General features: G+C 39.2%; 1 long non-coding RNA gene across 1 annotated transcript in view; it reads left to right on the top strand.

Moving 5' to 3' along the window:
* The window catches only part of LOC117062255, a 98,296-nt gene extending 75,748 nt beyond the window's left edge, over positions 1 to 22,548 (top strand). Inside the window, exons 2-3 of the long non-coding RNA XR_004428277.1 lie at positions 21,474 to 21,584; positions 22,422 to 22,548. This is a non-coding gene — a long non-coding RNA (uncharacterized LOC117062255). The remainder of the gene's footprint in view (positions 1 to 21,473; positions 21,585 to 22,421) is intronic.
* The last annotated feature ends 395 nt before the right edge of the window (positions 22,549 to 22,943 follow it).

Here is a 22,943-nt window from a genome sequence, read left to right as displayed (position 1 = left end):
TCTTGACTTTCTCATCTGTAAAATGGGCAATTTGAAAATTGTGCCTTCTGTCTCTTAGAATTGTGAAGACTCAATACTTGAGAGCCTTAAAAAGAAAAAGAACAGAACAAACAAACAGACAAACAAAAACAAGCACAGTGCTTGAAACATAGTAGCTTTTCTCATAGTCTTTCTTTTGTACTGTAGGTTGAGCAAAACAACCCTACCATCATCCGACCTGAATTATTGGCCAAACTAAGATTGATAACTACTTATTTTAATTTCATGTACGTATATATCTTCCTCTACTTATAGCCATTTTCATAGCACGTTCATAAGTTGTTTCACATTCAAAATAAATTACTGTCCTTTCAAAACACCCATGGACTGCTCCCCCACAAATAAAAAGCAAAAACAAACAAATAAAAACCCTCATCTATGAAACAATGGCCTCCACAAGTGACTTAATCAGCAGTTCTAAAAATGCCCTAACTTAAAGGTTTAGAAATTGAGAGAAATACATATGGATATGAAAGTTTGGTTTTGATTTGATTTCCCAAACTTATTTAATTTTTAGACTTTAAAAATTTTGCATAAATAATTTTCATTTACTTTGTCTAATTCAAAAGGCAATAATAGAAGTGCTGCTAGAATGCACTATGATAAACTTTATTCTATAAGTTGCTGAAATAATGAAACTTTATTGCCATATATACTAGAATACATGTTACATAACATATATCATGTTACATATGTTATACATATATTATAGTATATATAGTCCACTAATTGATGGTTCTTTGAACTAGTATCTGTGGAAGAGATGAATCTGTACTCTTTACTGCTAAACAGGAGAAGACATCCACTCTCTCTAAATCATTGGTCTTATCCCTTCTCTTCCTTTCAACTATTCACCTTCACTTGAGAAAACAATGCCCTAGGTAATTTTCCTTGTATGCAAAAATGTCTCTCAGATAGAATAACGTCTTTCTTCTCCCCAAAGTATATGATTTGAAATAATGAAACCCTGAGTTGAGAAGGTACTTTCTTGTGAGTGTGACAAGAAGCAGCACAATCTTCCCAAGCAGGTGAATGGGAAGATGAGATCCCTTGTTATGGAAGGATCTCTGGGGACAGTGTCACCAACGTGAATGATGACAATGATGGTGAAAACTGAAAGCCAACTGCTCTCCTAGAAGTCCTTCCAAGTAAAGGCCTTGTTGACCACCCAGCGTGTGCTAGCCATGGGATCCCACCAGTCTTCCTGGGTCAGAGCAGTGGTTCTCAGCTTTGCCCCCTGCCCCACTCAGGGAACATCTGACAACATCCGGAAACATTTTTTGATTGTCACAACTGGGAGAAGGGCTACCACTGACATCTAGTGGAGAGAGTCCAGGGGTGCCACTAAACATCCTACAACACAGGAAAGTCCCTACCACAAATAACTGTTTAGTCCAAATTGTCAACAGGGATGTGATTGAGAAAACCTGGCTTAGAAAGAGCTTCCTTGTTAGGGGATCCAGAGCCCTCTTGTATAGGTTAAAATTGTAAGGTGATAATGGGATGTCTGGGCTGCGGGTTAGCCCTGAGAATGCCCTGCAATGAAAAGATACAGAGTTTTACCCTTCTTTTTTTTTTTTCTTTTTTTTTTATCATTATGTCCAGAGTAAAGAAAGCTGTGTGTAGGCTATTTTAGAGGACTTCAATCATCTTTCTAAGAAAACTACACAAACTAAACATTGCATACTACTAATATTACCTAATTACTTGAACATAATATGAGTTGTCATTCTGGATGAGCCTGTTAGAAATAATCAGTGTTTTGTTGGCATGTAAAACAAGACGGAAGTGAATCTGAGGATCAATATTCAATTGAGGCTATGCTACATAGCAGATACTAGGGATATGCTAGTGGGCAAAAAGTTGCACTCTTCATGGAGCCAACAGACCTAGGGCAAAGACAGCTGCAAATCAAATGATAACCTAAATCAATGTAAAATTAGTTTGGGAGAAATAGGTTGGGGGAGATAATTGTATTGTTCTTATTATATAAGTGATATCAATGTCCCTCCCCAAACAGGGTGTGTTCAGATGAACACGAGGCCTTCTTTGTAATATCCTGGAGTACAAGGTGGGCTGCTTCACCATGTTGATGTGTGGAATCAGGGTGAGAATTCTAAAGGAGGGTGCTGAAGGTACATACAGCAAGGTCTCAGTTGAGGCAAGTGGTTCAAAACCAAAAATCCATGTGTCGAGATAACAGGCATAAGCTAAGATGGACACTAAGGTTCTGAGAAGTTCAGTGATGGAGAAACACACAAAAGGGAAGGAAGGAGAGCCTGGAAGGATCCGCAGACCATGGCTGGCTCACTGCCTGTGACTCTTCCTTTGGACAAAGTAGAGCAGGCACCCTTCCCCGAGAAAGCCTTTCCCTTAAGAAGGGTCGGGGGAAGAATCTCCTAGGGTTTGATGATCAAGTGCTCTTAGTGAAGTCCTGGAAATTTTTCCTGTGGCGTATGAATCTCTCAAACCACTGTTCCAGTTTGCACCTTCTGCAATGTGCCAGTGCTGGGCCTGGCCTTGCTATCATCAGGATCCCAGTACTTTTTAAAAAAGATTCTCTAATTTCTTGCTAGGTTGCTGGAGTGCATGGTGGAATATGGGGTCTTAGAAGGTTAGCTGAAGTGGGTAGTTGAAAAAAACAAGTTGCATGTCCATGGAAGGGAGAGTGGAATAGAGGCCAGAGGGCTGATGACCTCTGTCACCTCAGAGTTGTTGTTGAAAGTTTATGCCAGAAGACATGGAATTACACACTGCTTTAAGTCAGCCTCTCCCTCATTGCAATATTTACGGCCTTCTTTTTCTACACCTGTCTGCCTCTTTGCTAATCCAGGCCCTAGACTGTTTTTTGTTTTTGTTTTAATGAGGGGTACTTTTTGTTCTTGCCTATCACGAAGGGGCTATCCTCATGAACAGGGGCACCGTGTTGCACACTTACAGGAGACAGCATGCCCAACACAGTGTGTGTGAATGATGCCCCTGGGCTTGCTCAATGGACAACCTTTGCAGGAAGCTTATGCGTGTGTTGCTGGATGATCCACAGGGGAAGTGCAGGCAGCTGTTGTTAGCAAGCCTTCCTCCTGCAGGGATGAGAAGAATGCCTGAGTCTGCCTTTGATTGATGAGCTTCCCCAAATAGGGGGCGGTCAGCATGCCTCAGCTTGATTTCCTTTTCCTCCCTGGAACTGGAGGTCATGTCATCTCTTGGCGCTGGTTCCTTCCCCTCTCCCTCCTTCCCCCAGGATCTGTCTGCTTGTTTCAGCCCCTAACATCTGCCCACATTGTTCCCACAACCTTCTCTCTCATCACCTACCCTATACAGCCCTCCTCTTGTTTTCCTGGGAGAGGGAAGCTCTTGCCTCTTTCTCCACTCTGTTTACATTATTTTTTATGGCTCACAGTATCTCCTCATTTTTTTTTAAAAATCATTTTTTATCATTTGGATCATCCCACCCTTTACCCTATGATCAAGATCCATATTTGGAAGTTTAAAATCAGGATATTAACTGTTTCTTATCCTTTGCCTTCCTGCTATAATGCAATGCCCCTGACTCATGAAGCAAGTAGAAACTATTGGAAAGAAAGAAATATACAGAAATGAATGTACCAAGAATTGACCTTTTTGAATTCATGGGTAAATGACCTGGTCCCCCTACTCTTAATGTGAGTTCCAGGATGTGGGAGCCATGTGTCTTGTTCTATATTTACAGAGCTTCTGGCATAGTGTCTGACACAAAGCAGACACTGAACAAATATTTGTGGGCTAAATAAATGAACCTTATCATTTCTGTGGACATTGTTTTATATCAGTTTAGGGTTGTTTTCAGTTGCACATAAACGAATCATTGTTACAGATGCTTAGCCAAATGGGGAGCTATTTTTTCCCTTATACATCTAGAGCCTGGAACCCCAGGATGGAGTAGCTATAGGCAATTGCCACCAAGGAAACAGTTTTTTGTTTTGCTTTGTTTTGTCTTTTTGAGACGGAGTTAGCCACTAGGCCTGGCTAATTCTTTTGTATTTTTTTGTACTTTTTGTATTTTTAGTAGAGATAGAGTTTCACCGTGTTAGCCAAGATGGTCTTGATCTCCTGACCTGGTGATCCGCCCACCTCGGTCTTCCAAAGTGCTGGGATTACAGGTGTGAGCCACCGTGTCCAGCCCAGAAACAGTTTTATTTTTCTGCTCTGTTCTTTGCATAAGGCTTTTTGAACTTTGAGTTCAAAAAGCTCAAAAAGCCTTATGCAAAGGTGGCTTTATGCAAAATCCTTATCCAAAGGTGGTACCACCTCCAAGCACACAGAGAATCTTTATGATGAACCAGAAGATTTTGTATATTTTCATTGGGAAAATTGTCCCTTTCCCAGAAGCTTCACTGACATCTCATTAAGCAAGCTGTATTGCCCCTCGCAGCAAGAGACCTGGAAGTTACATTTATTTTCATGTAAGCATATCATCACCTGGATTGTCTTGGTGTCTACTACTGTTGTAAGAGTTTTAGTAGTGATCATGTTGTGTTTACATTTTGTATTTTATATTTTTGATTAGTATAAAAATGTGTTATTAACCAACAAAATAAATTTATAAACATGATTCCTAGCACTACATTTTTGAGAAACTTTTTGTATAAGACCTAAAGTTCCTTAAAGGAGGAGACCTAGAAATATTTTTGACAATGTCTTTTTAAAAAACCAAAACCTTGTAATCATGCTCATGAGCATAAATCCAAACTGATTGCATCTGATCAGTAATTTAAAATTTAGATTAAGCAAGAGTGGGAATAAAAGGAAACATTCAGTTAGTATACTCCTATTCATCTGCACTAAAGGCATATTTTTTTTCATATATTCAAAACATGGATTTATTCATCGGTTAGCTCTGAACAATCGCTGCGCACCTCCTAGGTTAGGAGTAGGGTTACAGGTGCTTTGCGGGCTCACGAATGCATCTGCTGAACAACACGTATGAAATGCCAGCACCTGCTGGAGCTAGGACGCCCCATACAGTCGACAGGATGGAGCCCTCACAGAGGTTGCATTCTAGTGGCAGAAGGCAACCATATAAACAAATATACAAACCAAAAAATAACACCATTTATGCAGAATGCAGTGCTTGAAGAAAATAAAATAAGGCAATAGAGTAGAAGGTAATGGGTAGAACAGGGAGCCCCTTCAGACTGGAGGTCGGGGAAGCCTCCCTGAGACCCAGTAAAGAGGAAGGAGCCATCCATGGCAGAGTGGGGACAAGGGCTCCAGGCAGAGGGCACAGACAGTCCAAAGCCCTGAAGCAGGAATAACTTAGGGTTCTTGACCAAGGGAAATGGCTGATGTGGCTGAGTGTGGCGGTGGGGGAGACAGTAGGACCAGAGCACATAGGCCCCCAGGACACCTGAAGGAGGTAAGAGTTTATCCTAAGTGAAATTAGAGGCCACTGGAGCATTGTGCCTGATTTATGATTGAAAGCCTCTCTCTGATTAGCTGTAGAGGTCAGGGCTGGGAACAGGGAGATGGGCTGGCAGGCATTGCTGTGGAGTAGGAGCTAGGGGTCGGTGGCTTGGATTAAGGTGATCGCTGTGGAGTTTTGACGAGAGATATGGTTTAGGATCTACCTAGGAGGTGGAGCTGATAAAATTCGCTGTGACCTGCTGTGGGGTGGAGCGGGGAAGAGAATCAAGGATCACTCCTAGGTTGCAGCTTAGGCTGCAATAATAAAATCCCACCGGCTGCGAGGCATAAACAATGGAAACTCTTTCTCACAGTTCTGGAGGCTGAAAGTCTGACATTAAGGAGTCAGCAGGTTTAGTGGTTCCTGTGGCCTCTCTCGGCTTGCCAATGGCCACCACTTTCTTGCTGTGTCATCATGTGGTCTTTCATCTGTCAGTGCATCCCTGTTGTCTCTCTGTGTGCCCACATTTCCTCTTCTTATAAGGACATCAGTCAGATTAGATTAGGGCCTGCTCTAACTGCCTCATGTTTAACTAAATCACCTTTCAAAAATCCTATTTCCAAATACAGTCCCACTCTGAGGTGCTAGGAGTGAGGGCTTCAGTATAAGAATTTTGAGGGGACACAATTTGGCCTGCAATAGTCCTCAAGGCGCAGATGCACAGATTAAGCCCAGCAAAGGAGCTGAATAGGAGAACACAGAGAATTGCTGGAAAAGTCAGAAATGCCATGAAGATGAAGACTGCATTAAAAACCAGAGCTGGGAGTCTAAGATACTTCTGTTGGTTCGAATAGTACTCCCAGGGTTCACAATGCCAGGAAGGAAATTAAAAGGAAGGTGAGAGTGGAAGTGAGGGTGAGGAGGGAGGGGGAAAGGGAGGGGAAGAGAAACCTTTTGAAATGACCCTGATTATTACGCTGAGTGAGAAACACTATCATGTGCAATTATATTTACTCAGGTTGATTCTGAACTTTTGCTTTAAAATAAAACGAATTTCATGATTGTAGGTGAACTTTGATACTGATAAGATTGGTGATTTCTTTGGGGAGTGAGATAGACAGAAGTAATTCATGTTGTGAGACTGTGGGGGTAGTTGGTAAAAAAGAGTAACGCAGCTCCAGGTTACATTTGGCAGCTGCCTCCTTAGTGCTGTGAAATCATGGCAATGCAGGGAAAGACTTTCTCACAATGAAAACACTTGTTTTTTCCTAATTATACAAATAATATGTGGTTATTCATATATCACTTGTGCACTATAAAATATTCAGTGTTGAAAATGTATTTGAAAGTAAGTGAAATCATCTGATATTCCACCCCTAAGATAACTGTCATTAGCAATTATGAGTTATTATTTCTCCATGCTTTGCTTTATGCATATACATGCACATCTATAATTCACACCGTGCAAGCAATTTTATTTTGAGTGGTATAAATGTGTGAATGTGAGTGTGCATGTACACATGTGTGCATGCGTGTGCATGTTTGTGCACTATGCCAGACTGTGTGCATGCGTGTGTGTGTGTGCATGCATCCCTTCCCTCTCCTCCACCATTCCCTGGGAACCCATGTTAGCTGTCTCGTTTGCATCCTTCTCTCTTTTCTCCAAGGACTTATGTCTATTTACCAATACACACTGATATGTGCATTCAAGTGCAGGTGCCATTTTAAAATTAACATCTGTTTTTGCAAAAATGTGATCTCGAATGTATCTGTATATGCAAACACATATTTTCCTCATCTTACTTTCTTATTCCCCTCTATTCTTATGAGCGTTCTGCCTCGTGAGTGCTAATAGTGCATCTGCTCTATTCATGGAACTCAATTTCTATGTCTATTGAGGTGCTGCCGTATTTCATGAACATCCCTTCTGTTCTCATGGCATCCTTTTATCAGCCTGGCCTCAGCTCTCCTGGCTTCTCTTTCTTCCCACCTCTTTGTGCGGGAGCTAATGGGGCGCTTGTTGATGGACAGATGATGTGATTAGATGCTCCATTAGCATACACCTCAATAAACTTTTCTCAGAGCACGCTGCTTCTCTGCATGTTCATTTCTTGTAAATGTCAGTGAGTTAGAGGGTATTGATAAACATCACTACTATTAGTTATTCAGCTATCTGGATCACAGTTTGAATTGCTCCTGACCTTGGTTTGGAAATCCACAAAGCGCTTCTCTGACCTTTTTGTCTTTGTTGCAGCTTTCATAAAGGTAGAGGCTTTGTTCTTTTCTCCTCACTGGAGAGATTTAGGTTTGTCTCAGAGGCGTATATATATCCAGTCTCTGTGGCTTCTCTTCCTACAGAGTCCACCCAGGCAACTTCCCCACCACCTGCTGGCCTCTTTCACACCATTTTACTAGCCTTGATGCAGAGGATGTACATTACTTACCTGAACCTGCCTGATAAGCAAAGTTATTTCTATTGAAGTTATATTCCAATCCTTAAGTGAAACTTTATTCTATTTGAGTATGCTTGGGTGGCAGGAAGGAAAATTGGCCTATTTTCCTGATTAGTGTACTTTTCCACTGTAGAAACTGTTCTTAGCCTAGATCTTGACCCCACGGAAGCAAAATGATTGATCTCTGGTTTTAATGTTATGAAACTTGGGCAAACCAGATATTATTGGTTCTACATTCCTAATAACACACACTAAATGAGTTAGTGAGTTGCAACTGTGAATATCAATCAAATGAGATTTAATGGAAATATATCTTGCTATTATTCAAGTTTAATGCAAACTTGCTAAGATTTTATTTAAAATATTTCATGAAAAGTGAAATAATAATGAAACTGTACAAAGGAAGAAGTTACGGATTGATCAAGAAGTAGATTAACTTGTGATGAGCCTCTGATAGTGGTTCTTTCTCTGGCTGTCATCCGGCAGGAACTGACTTATGCCTGTTTCTGTATTCTGCAGAGGCCAATTCTCTGTAAAGATCAGTTTGGTTATAGACTTTGTCTTACCCAGTTCTGACCCTGCACCCTAGGCTGGAACGAGGCAGTCTGGAGTAGCTAGTGCACCAAGTTCCTATCTTCTTGTGCAGGGACTATAAGCCACAGGCCAAAGAGGCAGGTGTGGGATTGGAAAGGAGCCTGTGGTGGCTGCCTATGTCCAGCTACATGTGCAGAGTGGTGAGCAGGTCTGTGTGCTGCTTCTGCTGGGAGGACTCTGTCACCAGAATTTGAGCTGTCCAGGGGACTGGCACATAGATGGATGGTCCCCATGTGATATGGTTAGGCTTTGTGTCCCCACCCAAGTCACATCTGGAATTGTAATCCTCAGGTGTTGAGGGAGAGACCTGGTGAGAAGTGAGTGGATTATGGGAGTGGTTTCCCCCATGCTGTTCTTGTGATAGTGAGTGAATTCTCAAGAGATCTGATGGTTTTATAAATGATAAACAGTAGTTTTTTCTGCACTCTCACATGCTCTCTCTTACCTGCCACCACGTAAGATGTGCCTGCTTCCCATTCTGCCATGACTGTAAGTTTCCTGAGGCCTCCCTCCCCAGCCATGCAGAACTGTGAGTCAATGAAACCCCTTTCCTTTATAAATTACCCAGTCTCGGGTAGTATATTTGTAGCAATATGAGACTGGACTAATACATCATTCTTGTCACTATATCCAGGAATGTGCAGGGAAAAAAATCTTTTTTTGCTCAAAAGTGAGGCTTCTGCTGCTAGAACATTTCCACAATCACAAAACTTCAGCAGCTAAATATTGGCCTGCTGTGTGTGACTGTGTGTGTGTTCACGTGTGCAAATGGTTCTGACTTTCTTTTAGCGATTTAAAAGCAAGATAAATCCCTGCTGACAGAACTTGGTTTTCCTGCTGTGTCGGTGCCTGGGATATTTAATTGAATCTAACAAATGTTTCACTTTGTGGAAGAGACAGATGAGTTTTCTTTTGGGAATGGCTAATACTAGGGGGTTCAGGATTGAGAGACAGTCTGTGAGAGTAAAATGATCTCCACGCTGGGAACTGTGGGACTCTCACCCTAACTCTCTTCTTATCTCTCCCGGTACGACTAAGTAGGTCATTTAAACCCTCTGAAATTTTCTACGTCAAAATTTTATTGCTGGTGAAAGGACTAAATTGACCAGCTTACAGAAAAAGCTCCTTTCAGATCAAAAACTGTCTTTCAAAGATAAAGTGATAAAAGAGTCATTACCTTCATCATCAGACACATATATACAAAATGCATTAACTATGAAAGCATTTGAAAAATCTTGCCATAAGCAAACGAATACCATAACTCCCAGCATTTAATTTATAACTAGGATATAAATCAGATGCTCTAAAAATTCCCTTTAGTAATTATTGCATTATACAAATCATCGTCCTGATCATTCATTGATTCATAACGTATTTTGGGTTCACACTCTGTGGGAGGCAGCTTCAAGGTGCTAGAGACAAAAAGGGAATGAGGCACACAGTCCTCACCCTCAAAGAACTCATGGGAGGTAGGTCTTAGAGAAAGGACGAGAAATAAAAGGCAAAGAAATGAATTACCTTATACTATAATGAGGGCTACAGCATGCCATATCCCCTAAATTAAAACTTGCTACATAGAAAATGCCAACTTCATTGCATATTTCTATTCACATCATAAAAATATAGGATGAAAGTGATTGTAAAATGTTAATACAGACATACCACACTGATATTGCAGGCTTGGCTCCAGGGCACTGCAATAAGTGAATACTGCAATAGAGTGAGTCACAAATTTTTTGGTTTCCCACTGCATATAAAAGTTATGTTTAACAGACTATACTATACTGTAGTCTAGTAAGTATGCAATAGCAATATGTGTAAAACAATGTACACAATCTAATTAAAAAGACTTTATTTCTAAAAGTCCTAATGATTATCTTTTTGCTGTTGGAGAGTCTTGTCTCCAAGTGGATAGCTGTTGACTGATCAGGGTGTTGGTTGCTGAAGGTTGGGGTGGCTGTGACAACTTCTAAAAATAAGACAATAATGAAGTTTGCCACATTGATTGACTCTTCCTTTCACAAGAGATTTTTCTGTAGCATGTGATACTGCTTTATAGCATTCTTTCCACAGTAGAATTTATTGAAAATTAGAGTCAGTCCTCTCAAACCCTGCTACTGCTTTATCAACTAAGTTTATGTAATATTCTAAATCCTTTGTTGTCATTCAAACAATGTTCACAGCATCTTTACTAGGAGTAGATTTCATCAAGAAATCACTTTATTTGCTCATCCACAAGAAGTAACTCCTCATCTGTTCAAGTTTGATCATGAGACTGCAGCAATTCAGTCCCATCTTCGGGCTCTACTTCTAATTCTACTCCTCTTGCTTATTTGCACCATATCTGCAGTGGTTTCCTCCAGTGAAGTTTTAAACCCCGTAAAGTCCTCCATGAAGTTTGCAATCAGCTTCTTCCAAACTCCTGTTAATCTTGATATTTTGATCTCCTCCCATGAATCAGGAATGTTCTTAACAAGATCTAGAATGGAGAATCCTTTCCATAAGGTTTTCAATTTACATTGCCCACTTCCTCAGAGGAATCACAATCTATGGCAGCTGTAACCTGACACTTATTCCTGAAATAAGAAGACTTAAAAGTCAAAATTCTTGATCCGTGGGCTGCAGAATGGATGTTGTGTTAGCAGGCATGAAAACAACATTACTTTCCTGTATACATTTATTAGAGCTCTTGGATGACCAGGTACATTGTCAATGAGCAGTAATATGTTCAAAGAATCTTTCATCTAGCAATGGGTCTCAACAGTGGGCTTAAAATATTCAGTAAATCATGTCACACACAGATGTGTTGTTATCCAGGCTTGTGGTTCCATTTGTATAGCATAGGCAGAGTATATTTAGCATAATTCTAAAGGGCCTTAGGAATGGCAAATGATCATTGCCTTCAATTTAAAGTCACCAGCAGCACTAGCTCCTAACAAGAGAGCCAGAATGTCCTTTGAAGCTTTGAAGCCAGACATTGACTTCTCCTCTCCATCTATGAAAGTCCTACATGGTATCTTCTTCCAAGAGAAGGCTATTTTGTGTACATTGAAAATCTGTTGTTGAGTGTAGCCTTCTTCTTCAATGATCTTTGCTGGATTTTCTGGATAACTTACTGCAGCTTCTACATCAGCACTCTCTGCTTCCCCTTGCACTTTTATGTTATGGAGATGGCTTCTTTCCTTAAACCTTGTAAGCCAACCTTTGCTATCTTTCAACTTATCTTCTGTGGCTTCCTCACCTTTGCCAGGCTTCATAGAATTGAAGAGAGTGAGGGCCTTGCATGGGATAGGCTTTGGCTTAAGGGAATGTCATAGATGGTTTGATCTTCTATCTGGCTCACTAGAACTTTTCCCCCATCAGCAATGAGGCTGTTTTGATTTCTTACATTCGTGTGTTCACTGAAGTAGCACTTTTAATTTTCTTCAATAACTTTTTCTTTGCATTCACAACTTGGCTGTTTGGCACAGAAGCCTTGCTTTTGGCCTATCTGGACATTCAGCATGTCTTCCTTACTAAGCTTAATTGTTTCTAGCTTTTTAATTTAAAGTGAGAGACGTGCGATTTTTCCTTCCTGAACACTTAGATGCCATTGTAGGGTTATTAATTGATCTAGTTTCAATATTGTGTGCTTCAGGGAATAGAGAAGTTCACGTTGAGAGAGAGGTGGGGGAACAGCAAGTTGGTGGAGAAATCAGAACACACACATTTATCAATTAAGTTTGTCATCTTATATGGCTGTGGCTCATGGTGCCGACCAAACGGTTACAATAGTCACATTAAAGATTACTGATTACAGATCACCACAACAGATAGAATAAAAATAAAACTTGAAATATTGCAAGAATTACCAAATGTGACACAGAGCCACAAAGTGAACACATGGTGTAGGGAAAATGGTTCCTGTAGACTTGCTTGATGAAGGATTGCCACAAACTTTCAATTTGGAAAGAATGCAGTGTCTGCAAAGCACAATAAAGCCAAGTGCAATAAAACAATGTATGCTGGTACGTACTTCTAACTCACTGATACTTCAGAAGCTAAAGCCAATCACAATAAACAGGAAAATGTGTGTGTGAGTATCATATATTAATAGATGCGGTCGGGGGAAATGGTGCAGCAAACTATAGTTAAAGGAATGTTTTCTCTAGAACAAGGTAGCTATGAATTTAGATTCTGACCCCTTCTAAATCTGTGATCTTAGTTCAGTCACTTAGCTTTAAGTTTTTATTCCCTCATTTGTAAAAACAAAGGCTAACAGTGCCTTTCTCACACAGTTACTATGACAATGAAGTAGAATAATGTGGAAGTATCTAATTTTCTGAAACCTTCCCATAGAGTTGTTATTGTTTCAGCTTTTGTTGGTCATGGTTTCCTCTAAGAATCAGGAAACTCTTTATTTTACCAAAAACTTCCATCACACAAGTGACACAGGCCTCCCTTCGTCTCTGGTACCATTGAGGCACTTTGACATCCGGAATTCAATTTGCCTTGTTAAGAAGTTCTCTTTCACACAACAGTGGGATTCATGTAGTCAGGATGTCTCCAGGGGCTCTCAAGTCAACATGTGGCTGTCTCTACTGTCACTTGGTTCCACTTCACTTGCTCTCAACCTCCCAGGGGTCATTTTCACTGTTTCTCTCTGTCTCTGTCACAAGTTGCATCCCTGGTGCCCCCACTCAGCCTAATGCCGTTGGTCTCTTTTCAGTTGGCCAGCAGCAAACAAGTGAGGGCCTAATGCATGCCAGATGCCAGTCACACAGCGACTTTGTAGGTGTTGTTGCCTGTGACATGGAACTTGCCAATCTAGATACTCTATTCTCTCTACTGCCTGGATAATCTCTGCTATTACCTTGCCTTTGCTTATGGGGATATAGAATCTACTCCTCAGATGTCTACCCTCACAGAGGGGCTTTGTTTTACAGTTGCTTGACCCAAGGGATTTATGTTTCTTTTAATTTATACGTCATTTTGCTTCTCAGTGCTATATTTGCCACAAAGTTGCTGGTCCAGTCTGGGTCCCTAAAATCCACACCACAGTTTAGTTTTTGACATACCTATTGCTGCACTTCAGCTTTCTATCTAAGGACCTAAATGGTGCTATTGAACACTTTTGAACTCTTTCCCCAGGAGGCTCCTTGACCCCATACGAGTAGATGGGAACAGACAGCCATCTGAGCACAAAGGGTTGCTTAATTCCACACACAGATATGTCTGTATTCCAGGATCAACGAAGTTCAGACATGCAGAGATGTTTCAAGATTTAAAACAAAATGGAATATTCGTTTTAAAGTAGCTCTTGACTTCTAGTCAAATTGGTGGATTGAATGTAACAAATTACCTTCTTATATTGCAATCACCTTCTTATATTCTGAATGAAATATGTAAAATGCTTTCAAAGGTGCAAGCATCTAGATGGAAGCAGAGGATAAATTGAGCTGGCCCCAGGGCAATGGCCGGCTTTTGACATTGTATGGGATTGGGAAGCAAGTTTGTAGGAGTCATGCAGAGCAAGGAGTAGAAACTGAGCTCCTACATGAACCCAGAAGCTGGGAAATTGCTGCTTGTTCTTGACAAGAGACTACACTATCTGTCCTTCAACCTCAGTCGTAGCAAAGAGCATACTGACCACTCCTATTCAGAGCTGTAACCAGAGTCATCTATGACCTCAGACCTGTGAAACATCAGGTTGCTGGACTTGGCTTTACATTCCCCCAGAGACTGAGTGGCAGGGTCCACAGTAGGGTTTGAGCAAAGGCAATCAATAGACCAGTATCCAGAGAGGTCTCGATGACCCAGAGAAAGAAACTCAAGGAGAACCTATGATGGGAAACAAGGTCATAGAGAAGGATGACACAATAGTTGAGATAGTTCCAAGAAAATCAGCCTACATTCCCCTCCCCACTGATGAATGCATAACTAAGAAGCAAGAGCTAAGAGAAGAAATGAATCCTACTAAGTATGTTTAAAAGCAGCCCAAAAAGATAAAAGAGGAAATAGTGAACATGATGAAAGAACATGAGCTTATACAATGGAACAAGCTAATGTAAAAAATAGCCTAAAATATAGTAATTTGAAATTTTTGGGGGGATTGATTAAATAGAAAAGGCAAAACTGAAAGGAGAATCAGTGAAATGGAAGATAGATTGAGTAAACCTTTCAGGAATCAGCACTAAGACATAATGAGATGAAATATAGAAAAGAAAAAATATATAAAGAATAGAAAATGAGACGGTCTAATTACCTTTAGCTGGAGTTCCAGAAGTTTATGGAGGGAATACTGGAGTTAATGTTTAAAACTATAATACTGACAATTTTCCAGAAATGAAGAAACTCTCAAATTGAAATGGTTGAATAATATAAATAGGTTCCATAAATGTGTGGAGAAATGTTGTCATGAAACTGTAAAACCTCAAAAGAAAATCCTGAAACACAACAGAGAAAATTCAGAGTACTGATAAAGAACAAATAATCTGATAGGCTTCCATGGTAAATAAAAGAAGAAATAAGACAATGGAATCAAGTTTTAAAACTCCAAGGATATATTTTCATTTAAAATTTTTGCTGATAAATGAATATTTAAGAATGTGGACAAAATGAAAACATTTGCAGTGTACAAATACTTGTTATTATTTAAATGAGAGGTATAGTGGCTCATGCCTGTAATCCCAGAGCTTTGGAAGGCTGAGGTGGGAGGACTGCTTAAGGCCATGTATTCGAGACCAGCCTGGCAACATAGCGCGATTCTGTCTTTTCCATTAAAAAAAAAAAAAAAAATAGCCGGGTATGGTGACATGTGCCTGTAGTCCCAGCTACTCAGGAGGCTGTGGTGACAGGATCCCTTGGACCCAGGAGTTCAAGGCTGCAGTGAGCGATGATTGCCGTACTGCACTCCGGCCTGGGTGACAGAGTGAGACCCTGTCCCTACAAATTAGTAAGTAAATATACAAAAATAAAGATTATTACAGCAAGATAGATGAAATATACAAAATAATATACTTAAGCAATAAATGTGAATCCATAAAGAAGGAGTGGGGTGCCAGAAGTAATTGTGAGCATAGAAACACTGTAGAACATGGTGGTATATTTAAATGCATGTCCACTTATAAAATAAGATTATAGTAATAAGGTCAAAAGTGAAAAATATTTTGTTTGTATATGAGTTTATAGGCTGTACAGAAATAAATAATATTAATCATGTGAATTGAGGTTTGAGAGTGTAGAAAGTTTGGAGGGAAGTTATTACTAATTTTTTTGAATTGTCTAAGAAGAGAATAGAGATGTTGATTAATGTTATACTCGTTTGTACAATAACAATGTAAGTATGTACGTAAAAAAACCTTAAGGGTAAATACACAAATAATAAAAATATAGTAGATAATTTATAAACAAATAGTGGAAAAGACAGAAAATATATGGAGTTTAATCAACCTAGTGGAAGCTAGCAAAAAATAAAATAGAAGTGGATAGAATATATATAAAAAACAGAACAAGGTGTCAGAAATAAGTTCAAGTGTATTAAAAATCATAAAATATATGAAAGGTTAAAACAAAGTAAATGACAGATATACTCAGATTTTATCTAGTCTGTATTTTCAAGAAACAAATGTAAAACATAAGGATGCAAAAATGTTGAAAGACAAAGGACTAAAACATATACGCCAGGTAAATATGAAAATAAAGTGATAAAGATTAATAACCAAAAATAATATTAGATTAAAATGGAAAAAGAAAAAAGAATATATTTAAAAACAAATTTTAAAAATCCCAAGAAGTTATATCAGTAATAATCCTATGCATAATAAATTCAATTTCCAAACTTTTGAACCAAGTACTGAAAGAATAACAGATGAAATTGACAAAGCCACAATAACAGTAGGAAGTTTAACATATTTCCTTCAGAAAACGATGACTCAAACATCTAAAAAAAAAAAAAATAGACATTTAGAAAAACACAGTTGAAAATTTTGATCTGATAGTTTTATATAGAATTTTGCATCTGACAAAGAATACACTTTTTTTCAAGTGTATATAAAACTTAAAAAAGTACCATATATTCATTAAAATGTTTCAACAAATCCGGAAGAATTGATATCATATATGCATACTCTGACCACAGTGCAATAAAATTAGAAAATAATTAGAAATACATAAAAAACTCTCAAATATTTGTAAAAACACTTAGAAAAATTACATTTCAAACAATGCATAAGTTATAAGAGAGGTGATGAAGAAAATTAAGAAACAGATTATATTAAAAAGTTTGTACTACAGTTAAACCAGTTATCAGAATGAAATTTATAGCTTTCAGTAAATTTATTAGAAAATAAAACATTTTGAATATCAGCTAGCTAAGCAGCCAGTTCAAGAAGTGAGAAAAAGATCAACACAGCTGTCACAATTCTTTTTCAATTCTGAAAGAATTCAGACATTATCTCTTTAAACATTGCCTCTGTCCCATTCTTTCCTCTTTTTGGCGTGCAGATTAAAAGTATGCTAGACTTTCTTGTTCTATTTTCTGTGCCTTTTTTTCTGCATTTCTTTCTCATATTTTTGTCTCTGTGTACTGTATTTTCAATAGTTTCTCTGACCTACTTTCCAACTCATTAATGCTTTCATTAGCTATGTCTAATCTGCTGGCAAACCATACTTTGTGAACTTTTAAAAAATTCTAATATTTTAATCATAGATGTTCTGGTTTTGTTTTGTTTTGTTTTCAGATTACTTATATCATTTTTTTTTAGAGTTTCCTGCTCCCTGCTGATAATTTCAAGTGTTAATTTTGTTTTTTTCTAAAGTGGTAATTATAGTTACATTCTTAATCATATGTAATAACTTCAGTATCAGGTCTTTGTAGGTTTGTTTCTCTTGTCTGTTCTCTCTTCATTTCAGTGTCTTTTGTGTGTGTGTGTGTGTGTACTAGGTTATCTTTGACTGTGTGCTTGTCACTGTATTTTAAACTTTTTTTGTAGGAATTATGTGAGGTCTAAGATGATGGTATATTCTTCCAAAGAGGATTCACATTTCTCTCTACCAGGCATTTAGTGACACTACCAGTTTGTGGATGATTTTAATGCCAGATTAAAGTTTGTTTGTGGATGATTTTAATGTAAGATTGAAGTTTGGTGTTATCTGGATCATGCAGATGATAAGAGCTCTGATTTCAATAACTTCCTGGTTTGTTTTCATATTTTGAGAGTTAGTTTTGGTAGTCCCCAGTTAATATGTGACTGAATGTTCATTGGAATCTCCACTTTGGGCAGGTCTGGAATTTGACCTGTATTCTCTTGCCCCGTGAGATGGCCAGTACTACAGCTCGAACTGACAGCTTTTTGGTGGCGGTAGTTGGGACAAGGCATTCCTAGCAAATAATCTTAGAGAGCTGTGTTTACCTTTGTAGATTCTTACATTTTCCTAGAGATCTATAGCAGTGAGTTTCAGGAAACCCTATTTTCTTCTTAATCTATATTCCTAATTCTGCAGTTGTTTTATGTTTTGGATATTCATGTTGCTAATTCCCCTACTCCTTTGTTTTCTCTCTAGGTAGCAAGTGCCTATTTGACATCCCTTGGATGGTTTGTTGATATCTCAGACCTAACCTGATCAAAAGAAGACCTTTTATTCACACACACACTAACACACACACACACACTCTCTCTCCTCTCTCTCTCTTCCTCTCTCTCTCTCTCTCTCTCATATGCCCACACACTGACAACCCTCTGGTATTTTCATTTCCTTACCCTGGTGCATCATTTAACAGCAGAATCAAAAACCTAGGACTCAGGCTGGGCGTGATGGCTCATGCCTATAATCTCAGCACTTTGGGAGGCCGAGGCAGGTGGATCACTTGAGGTCAGAAGTTTGAGACCAACCTGGCCAAGATGGTGAAACCATCTCTACTAAAAATACAATAATTAGCTGGGTGTGGTGGCATGTGCTTGCAGTCATAACTACTCAGGAGGCTAAGGTGGGAGGATCACTTGAACCCGAGAGGTGGAGGTTGCAGTGAGCTGAGATCGTGCCAGTGCACTCCACCCTTCTTGCTATCTGCTCCCAATTCACTTTATTGGCAAGTTCTCTCAACATAACCTCAGAATCCACTCATTTTCCTCTAGTCTCCAAATCCACTATCACCACTCTAGTTCTGGACTGCCATCACCCCTTCCTACATGAATCCAGGCACCAAGTAAATTAGATTAAAGCTTCGCTTCTCTTGCTGAACACATCACTTCCATCTTTAAACCCCAGATAGAATGATCTTCAGAAATGTAAATTGTATCCTGTCCTGTCCTTCCCTGTATAAATGGCATTCTTCGTTGTTGTTGTTGACATGGAGTCTCGCTCTGTCACCCAGGCTATAGTGCAGTGACACCATCTCAGCTCACTGCAACCCCTGCCTCCCGGGTCCAAGTGATTCTCCTGTCTCACTCAGCCTCTCCGAGTAGCTGGGACTACAGGCGCATGCCACCATGCCTGGATAATTTTTTTTTTTTTTTTTTTTGTATTTTTGGTAGAGACAGGGTTTCATTATGTTGGCCAGGCTGGTCTCGAACTCTTGACCTTGTGATCCGCCTGCCTCGGCCTCCCAAAGTGCTGGGATTACAGGTGTGAGCCACTGTGTCTGGCCTTAAATGGCATTCTTTCAGTTTAGATTAAGGCCCACTGACAACAAAAATCTATGGGTCAGATGTCCATCTGCCCTCTCTCCTCCTCTTGTGACCATGCTCCATGCCCTTGTGTTTATTTCTGTTTGCCCGACAGGTGGAGTTTATACTGTACTGGCGACCTCTTATTCTGCTAAGGAACATGCTTCCCTAGGTCTTTGCTGTTTTGCTTCTTCTGGCCGTTCAACTCTCAGCTTGTGTGGTGTCTTCTGTGAGGGCTCCCCTGACCATCTAATATAAATCACCAACCCTGCTCTTGTGCCACTGTTCTGTCCACCAAGTCATGTGTCACTAATTCCTATCTGAAATGGTTCTGCTTCTTTATTTTCTTGTTTATGGCCTGTCATTTATATTGGAATGTGGCTCCTAGAATACTATATGACACAGAAAAATGTTCAATAGGTATTTTTTAAAATGTGGTTGTTGAAATAGGGGCCTTTCCTATGTATTCACTGAGTTGCTTTATTTTCAGAAACACGGGTTGCATATGAATATATGAAATCTGTTTCTACTTTAGAAAAAAAAGGGCAGAGGTATGGGTTATGGTCTGTGCTTAAGAAGACATCCAGGGGGAGCTTCCTTCCCTCTGCTGGAAGGGGCATGTTAATACCAATTGCAGATCTTTCCCCAAACCTACTCATGTGAAATATGAGCGTAGGCGGGTCCCATCTGTCACTGTCCTGGCACCTAGGACCCACCCAGCATGGGTCCTCTTTCCATCACTCTGTCTTTCTCCTCTCGCCTTCCCTACCCCCACCTCTGTTTGTCTTGCCTGTTTTCTGGTTGACTGTTTACTATTCCTTTTAATCCATGACTCTTAGTAGTTGTATTCTTTTTTTTTTTTTTTTTTGAGACGGAGTCTCGCACCATCACCCAGGCTGGAATGCAGTGGCACAATCTTGGCTCACTGCAATGTCCGCCTCCCAGGTGAAAGCGATTCTCCTGCCTCAGCCTCCTGAGTAGCTGGGATTACAGGCACCCACCACCACGGCTGGCTATTTTTTTGTATTTTTAGTAGAGGTGGGATTTCACTGTGTTAGCCAGCACGGTCTCAATCCCCTGACCTCGTGATCTGCCCACTCAGCGTCCCAAAGTGCTGGGATTATAGGCGTGAGCCACGGCGCCTGGCCCAGTAGTCGTATTCTTTTAAGAAATACTGTCTCGAATTTGTAAGAGTTTGATTCTTTCAAATAGTTGCGTGTTTAATTTGGTTCTTAAAATTACTATGGACTTAAGGATAAGAGTTTGAGACAAACATTAAATGCTTAAAAGATGTTTAATACATGAAGGAATACATAAATGAAGAAAGGAAAATATTTAGGTGTGTAGATTTTAGATCTTCAATTGGTAGTTGGTTAATATTTCTGTCATAATTATCTTTAAGAGTTTCATGTTTATTTTATATTAGGTTCATTTTTTTCCTACTCTCACCAGAAAAACCAAACCAAATAAAACAAAAAGGAAATGAATTCCTGGTGTTTGGGCTTGAATAAAGAAACTCTTAATTCTACTATTATAGAGGGTTTCATAGCAAATACAGGGAGAGGAGAGAGACAGGGGAGCTGGGACGCCAATCTGGCTCCTCTCAGGCCAAACTTCTAATTATCCCTGGATCATCTAACTCACATTTTGAGGAAAAGACAGATTGTATTGCAAGTGAACATTAAAGAAATAAAAGAGTGTGGCATTTCTGAAGCTGTAGTGGCGGATGCAAGGTGAGCTGTGGCCCCAGGTTGCATGTTATTGTTGCTTTCTCTTTATGTATTCTGTCTAGCAGGTTAATCTTTCAGCTTTATTCATGCCGCTGTTCACAGGGAATTGATATGCTCTACCACTCTCTAATTCAGATCATGAGCTAATGTTTTGCCTCCACTCCCTGTGTGCATTGTTGCTTATATGTTCATTCACTGTGCACCTTTACAGTATTTCTAATTTCTTGAGGGTTCATTCTACCAATTCTGAGGAATATATCTTTACTGTGTGCGTAAAGAATTTAGAGCTACAGTAAAAATGAAATACAAGCAGTCCCTGACTTACACACCGATGGGGACATTCCAAATATGGTTTATATTAATACATTTCTTGTTTAAAAATCAGAATGTATTTTGCCATAGCCACAATATGATAATAAGTTTCTAGGTTCCCAATCTAACCCAAAAAAGCTAATTAAATTGTTAAGCTTTTGGAACTAGAGTAAGGACTCATTAAACCACAGACTAGGATGGACTATAGAATTGGGAATACTCACGAGTCTAATTGCCCTTTTCAACCCTCTTTTGAAGTCCTAAGGGTACCAGAAATTTATCTCTGCTGATACATTCTCTTCTTATTTGGTTTCAGGTGGAATTCATGGTGGATTCTTTTGATGGGGATTTTCCTGCTTTGAAAGGAAATTATAGGACGTTTTCAATGTGGAACAGGGCTGAGGCTCTGACTGCTGCCCTAAGAAAAGTAAGTAGCTGTTTAGATCCATATGATAATTTCTGCTTAGGAGAGTGACCAAGTGGGAGAGAGCTGTTCTGAGAATCACAACACAAGAAACACCAAAGGAACTGGAAAGCAGTGAAGTGGTTTAAACTGTGAAGTAGGAGGAATGTAAAGTACTGAATGGACTTCTGGAAGGAATGATTCATGTATGTACAAGGTGGTAAAAATTGCCAATATAAACGCTGCAGTAATGTTCACAGAATAAGGTCTTTAACCCAGAGCCTACTAGTCCCTTGTCTATTCAGTAGAACATCTGAGCCACATTACCATTTCTATTTTAGAATGCACAACTGGTAGAGTCATTAAATCTTATTAAATCAGTCTAAAACTATTGGGAGTTGTAATTGTCAGTTTTTATGCACTGTGTAAAGTCTTATCAAACTATTGGCTTCCATAATTGTATTTGAGGCACTTCCTCCCAGAGCCCACACAAATAATTCCCAATACCAAGGTGCTTGGAGATTCCACTTCTTTTATGTTTGGTCTTATAGGACTAAACATATGGTTGATTTGACCCTCCAGCAAAGTAATGAAATGAATTAATTTCTGGGATGATTAGCTACATTTTATAGTGACTATATTGGCTTAGTAATGAAGAAAAACCATATGTACATGTGCTTCTGTGTGGATACAGATTAAGAAAATGAGAGAAGGCAAAGGCTTTGTTATGATACCAGAATGTTGAATTTATATTATCTTCATTCTACTCCAAACAAGAGGCTGTTGTTTGAATAACTCTGTTAATCAGCTCAGGTAATAGTGTTGTGACTACTTATCTTACATCTCATTCTTCCGAAACAGAAGTGAACGACAACACAGTACAGTGTTATAATTACCCATAAGAGCCCAGGAATCTGATCAAAATGAAAATAAATGGAACAAATACCGACGTAATTTGCTGTTTTGGGCTGACATTTGGGGAAGGCTGTAAGGTAAATTTTCTCTCAACTTTTTAAGGATTTTTATAAAAATGTTATTGTTACAGGCCTTCCATACTTCTGATATGTTGAAAATTTCATTATTTATTGCCATGTTTTACCTTTTTTTTAAATCTCAGAAATAAAGGGCAGTTAAAATTTAGTAGTCCTAAGCTCTTGAAATAAAATGGTGTCTCTCCACCATGCCACATGTTTACCTATGTAATAAACCTGCACATCCTGCACATGTACCCTGCAGTTTAAAAGTTGAAGAAAAAAATTGCCACGGCACTTTTTTTTTTTTTTTTTTGCAACATGTTAAATGTTTGATGCATTTTTGAGTTAAAACCATTAAATTGTAGTCTGAGTCAGAATCTCAGAGGTTTATGTACTTTTTGAGGGGAAG

The sequence above is a fragment of the Trachypithecus francoisi genome, unplaced genomic scaffold (genome assembly GCF_009764315.1).
Source record: "Trachypithecus francoisi isolate TF-2019V2 unplaced genomic scaffold, Tfra_2.0 Lachesis_group17, whole genome shotgun sequence".
Classification (NCBI taxonomy): Eukaryota; Metazoa; Chordata; class Mammalia; order Primates; family Cercopithecidae; genus Trachypithecus; species Trachypithecus francoisi.
This window is presented reverse-complemented; position numbering and strand designations above follow the sequence as displayed.